Below are 6,108 nucleotides of genomic sequence, written 5' to 3' on the forward strand. Positions count from 1 at the left end.
AGATCCTCCCTCATGCAACTTGAGTACCACTGACTAGAGGCTCTTTCAGTGAATGAGCCTACCAGGCAGCTAACAGGTGACGGTGGACCTTGGGGATCCTTACGTCTTTTACTGACCTGCCCCAGGCTCAGAGCTGGTAGAAACCAGCCTTGGTATGCAGCTGTGCTCCTCCCACACACACCCAGGCCCAGGAGAGGCAACCACAAACTGTGGATCACTTTGTAGCTCCAAACAGGTAGCCCAAGGTGGTGACAGGGAGCATCTGCCATTGACAAGCACTGGATCTCCTCCAATGTGGCCCAAGAATTAACACACCCAGCAGTTCAGACCACATTAAAGTACAACCCAATTAGCTCCACAAGAAGCACACAAAAAGGGAGAGCTTGGCATACAAAAGACCTTGTTGGGGCAAATTAAGCTTTGTGGAGTCAGCCCTTGTATAGCGGATCATACATTGCACTTGGGGTCAATCCTTATAGCCAGTCAGAGGGGCAACCCCACCCATTGATGGGCCAACAGCAGTAAAGACTCAACTATGACAGGAAGGCGCATGTAACCCACACGAGGGAAATTCCTGGAGCACCTAAGTCAAGCAATCAGGGAGGTTGCACCACTGAGCCCAAGACACCTACTAAGTAAGGCCACTATGTCAAGTCATAGTAGGTCTACCTAATACAAAGAAACAGAGAGAGGCAGCTAAACTGAAGAGGAAAAAAAAGATGCCCCAAATGAAAGATGGAGGTTTTCCCAGGGGTCATGGTTCTTGTACTGGGACCTCCCCTATTGCAGGACTGACTGGCAGCCAGATCTGAGTTCCCATCGTGGCAGCCCACAGTTTGCTCCACCCTGCGGATTTCCTGAGACCCTGTCCCATGCAATTTACAACCCCACCCAAGCTGTGCACAGCAACTTTTGCATATGAATGGTCTGTACTTTCTCAGGCTAAAAATCTGTCGAACTGCAGCTGGGTCAGGGAGCCCAAACCTATCAATAAAAGGCCCAAGACGTGGCACCAGCATGGAACAGAGATAAATCTCAGAGGGGAAGGGGGTGTGTGGGAAGAGGTTAATCAAAGATCTCACCTATGGAGTCATAGGGTGATGAAGGCCTGGGATGGGGCGGAACCGGGTGGAGGGCAAAAGAGGACATCTGTAATACTCTCAACAATAAAGATGAAAAAATTAAATTAAATAAAATTTTAATGGGCAGAAGACCTGAATAGACATTTCTTCAAAGAGGACATACAAATGACCAAGAGATATATGGAAAAAAAAAAAAAAAAAAAAAAAAGCTCAGTCACTAACCATCAGAGAAATGCAAATTAAAAAACTACAATGGGATATCACCTCACGCCTGTCAGAATAGCTGTCATTAAAAAATCAACAAACAAGTGCTGGTGAGGGTGTGGAGAAAAGGGAACCCTAGTTCACTGCTGGTGGGAATGCAGACTGGTGCAGCTACTATGGAAAATAGTATGGAGTTTCCTCAAACAATTAAAAACGGAATTTCTATTTGACCCTGTGATCCCACTTCTGGGAATATATCACACACACACACACACACACAAACACAAACCCCACAAAAAACAAACCCACAAACAAACAAACAAAAAACACACCACTAACCAGAAAAAATATATGCACCCCTAGTTCATAGCAGCATTATTTACAACACTAAGATTTGGAATGAGCTAGACATTCTTTTATAATTCTCTGGATTGCTTTTATGTAACACCATATTCTCTTGGTTTCACATCTGTGGGAGTATCCTCTAAGATGGCCTCTGTTAGTTACACACCTGTGTTATCCCATCTCCTTGGCATGGGCTGGATCACAGGACTTGGTCCTAAAAGACAGAATATGGCAAAAGCTATGGTATGCCTCTTCTGAGATTAGGCTATAAAAAGTCTAATCTTTGGCTTTGGCTAAAAAAGTTGGTCTTTAACGCATCCTTTGGTTTGACGTATGACCAAAAGGGGAATTGTGAATTTAAAAAGAGGTCTGATGGGAAGTAACCTCACAGGATGATCTGACCATAAATTCCTAACCAGGCAGGTCACGCTCAGTACTCATGTCATGTAACTTTTTAGTAAGAGGTTTATCTTTTTCCTAGGCAAGCCATGTCCATTGTTTAAAATGCTTCTATTTAGACCCCTCTTTTTAATGGATGGACGATCCTTTCAGACCCCCCCTTCTAAGATTTACCCACCTTCAAGAGAGCAAATAATTTTAACTATCCTATAATCCAATCCCTGCCTTGCTTTCTCTCACCTTCATGTAATCTTCCTTACATTTCCCTCCTTAATTTCAAATGCACAACAAAGAAACTGCAAAATGATTATTCATTGAAGCACTTGAGATCTTGCTCCCCAGCATATGTTGTCAGTTTGGCTCAAATAAACTCATAAGGGTGTGGGAAAGAGAGTTGGAATCATCAGTGCTCACACATGCTCCCTACTGGGGATCGAGCCTGCAACCTAGGCATGTACTCTGATGGGGAATCAAATCATGACTTCCTGGTTCATGGACCGACGTTCAACTGAGCCGTACCCGTCCGGCTCTTTGCTGTTTTAAGCAGTCGCATTCTGGGACAATATGTTAGATCGCATTAGTAACTAATGTGCCCACCCTGGCCTTTGGCTATTTGTTTGGTTTCAGCCACTCCTGCAGGAAGAGCCCAAACAAGGAAAAGGTAGGGTTCACTGATAAGTACTGACTACTTAATTCACTCCCCCAAACACAAAGCCTTTCTTATTCTTTTTGGAAACAAAACTTCTGTGGAAACTAATATGCTTTATTCTTTCTCTACAATCAAACTTAACTGCCTTGATTTCATAACTAAGCCTAACACGACCACTCCCTGGCCCTATTGGCCGTAGGGACTGGTCCAGCAGGTTGGAATAAATCCCAAAACTCGTAGGCTAGTCATTCCTTAGGACTAAAATGTAGCCAGCACCGTGCCCTAAACAATGCGAATGGTCTTGCTCCTCAAGGGGAAACATCCCACAAGAAAAGACTCACATACTAAGAGTTGTGTAAAAGGGTGAAAAAATGCATTATGTGTTGGAAGCACACCCCACACAACCCATGCCTCTCATCTACTCATCCGTGTACTTATGAGCTCCATCACCTTCTATCAGAACTTTGCTCTAAATGCTTACAGTACAAATATGACTAAGACCCAGATATTACTTAAGTTGATACAGAGACAAATTAACAGATAATTTTAGTACAACAAAGTTAAAGTAATTATGCAAGTCTGAGAAGCATAATGTCCTCATCAGCAGAGAATGGCCTATCTGCTTTCTTGATCTCCTTGGCAAATGGTCAAAGTTGAATCTCAAATAGCATTCAAGGAAGCGCTGGGCTCAGGTATCAGTATAAGAAGACAGGTTGTCAAGGACTCAGGGATGTGAGGAGCACCATTAGCCTGACACTCCTGTCCTTTTGTAACGTTAAAGCTCAAGTGGCACCTCTTCGGAAGCCCGTCCTGACATCCGCGGGGCCGAGAGAATTGCTGAGAGCGTGCGGAGGCAGAGTTATTCTGAAATGATTTGTGCATTAGATTCAAATCTCACAGAATACAATCTTGAGAGTGCCAAAAATGAAAACAAGATTATGTGTCTATAACTCAATACGCAGTAAGGTGAAACCTGATCTTGCCCATTTCCAGCAACACGTTGGAATCTAAGTTTTGGTGGCTGGGCCTGTGGCTGGTGGAGATGTGGCAAAAACAATGTGGAGGAGGTGGGCATGTTGATTGGGTTCAGTCGATTATGATTAGGATCTATGTCTGTTGTGTTCAGTCCATGTAACAAGACTGAATATAAGACTCAGGATCATTTCCCTTGAGGATGGTGGCTGTGTGATTTGTAGCCCATAACCTGGCATGATAACTCCACATAACATTCATGCACTTAGCCTTAAATCAATGCATAGATGAGTAAATGTATTCCTGCATTGCACTTTCCAGTGGGAGCTATGGAATTTAAAAGGTACCTCTGGGAGAAAACCTTAACCCAGAGATGACAAACTGATGGTAGAAATTTCAGACTTCATAACAAGCTTCTGTGCACCCAACACATAAATAAAGGGATGTGGGTGAGATAGTTGGGACTCTCTGCATTTTACCAATGAGACATACACCCACTCAATCCAACCCTGGAGAATTTCTTATGCAACCCTGGAGAATTTCTGGCCAGAGGGACCTAAAGAATTGGGGATAGATGAGTATCGCTTTCTACAAAAGGGCTGAAAGTGAGAAAGGATAAAGAGAGAAGGAAGTGCACAAACACAGCTTAAATATCTCCTGCTTCATTGAGTTTTAAGAACATTTAGGGTTTCCTTTGGACACAATCCATGATTTCTCCAGCCAAGCAGCACAGAACATGGGTCTGTGGGATGATAATGAGCTGGTAGAATTTCCAGACCCTCCGTATTTGGATTTCTTGCATCAGGAATGTGGCAGAAAGGCCACAGGACACTGATTTTCTGATATACACTGACTGCTATTGAAACCCTATACCTACCAGCTCTTCAGCCCATTAGAAAACCCCCCACTAGTCAAAAAACACATACCCCCTTTGCCCCAGAGAAAAACACATGCAGTGCTTCTGCAGTCCCTGTGCAGTGCGTGCTGCCCAGAGGGACATTTGCTGCCCAGAGGGACATGTGCAGTGTCCGTGGTGGCTAAGGTGTTCAGGATTCACTTGGCCATCCAGCTGCTGTTCTCCTCTTCACACCCATTGGTCTTGACTTGCAGTCTTTCCAGAAGGAGGGAGCCATTCTTTGGTCATGAATCCGTCTAACTCCCTGTCTACTGCAGGACTCTCTGAGAGCTGGGACAGGAGGCAGGATGAATTAATAAGCTTGGTGTAGCCACCACCATCTTGACCATGTCCTGCCTCTCCTTCGAGGGCATGGATCAGCCTGAATGATGTGCAGCAATGATGACTGAGGCATAGCCAGGCCCTCTTGCTGTATTAACCATCTAGTAAGAAGTGTGTTCACTAAAGAGTCACAAGGAAAGGACAGCAGGGAACCCAGCAATATTACTCCTCCCAACTCAACTCTGCCAACATTTCTCAATACACACTGTAAATAACGTGTTCCGCTAGGCACTCGAAACATAATAGTGAATAATGCCCAGAATGTGCCCTTGAGAAGCTCTTGTCTGGCAAGGGAACTTTGTATAGAGGCTAACAGTGATGCTGGACAGGAGAGAGGTTGATACTGGACCCAGGTTCACCTGCCTGCCTCCTGAAAGCCAAGGCAGTTGAAAGATATGGTGCAAAAAAAATGTGATTTATTCAAGAGTTGCCAGCCTGAGAAGACAATGGACAAAAGTCGCAAAGACCACCTTACCACCTCAGTGCAGGCCTTTTATGAGCAGGAGAGGGGAAAGCAGAACAGAGGAAACCAGTGGGAGACCAGGACTGAGTTGTGGGCTCTCTGTTGAGGGAGTCAGCACAGTCTTCTCAATAACCATCTTGGAGCCAGTCAAGTGATGGTCTGGTTTTTGTTATCCTGATTTCAGGGTCCAAGGTGAGAAAGTCTGGAACTGAAATGCCTCAAGGCTTCCTTTCCTCCTAGAACCCTTTAAGCAAACAGGCTGTTTGTGTAAGCTACATGCGAATTTACAAGTCATAATTTACAGAAGCAATGAGATTTTTGTTTGTTTCTTTGTCTTGTTGTTGTTAATCCTCACCTGGAGGATATTTTTTCCCCACTGATTTTTAGGGAGAATGGAAGGGAGGGAGAAAGACACAGAAAAAGAAACATCAGTGTGAGAGAGACACATCCATTGGTTGCCTCTTGCACCCACCCCAATTGGGGCTAGGGATCAAGCCTGCAACTGAGGTATGAGCCCTTGACCAGAATCCAACCCAGAATTGACCGGAGACCCTTATTCTGTGTGCTGATGCTCTAACCACTTAGCAAAACTGGCTTGTGCCTGAAAGGATGTTAAAAGAATGATGGGATATGTTACTAGGACAAAAATAAAATTGTCTGCAAAGAATAGAAGCTGCCCAGAGAGGAAGAGTTTGTATCTGTTCAGGGAGGTTGGCTAGGAAAGACTCCAATAGAAGGGGTTCTGTCTGAGCTGAAA

Source organism: Pipistrellus hanaki, assembly GCF_964339955.1.
Source record: "Pipistrellus hanaki genome assembly, chromosome: 4".
NCBI lineage: Eukaryota > Metazoa > Chordata > Mammalia > Chiroptera > Vespertilionidae > Pipistrellus > Pipistrellus hanaki.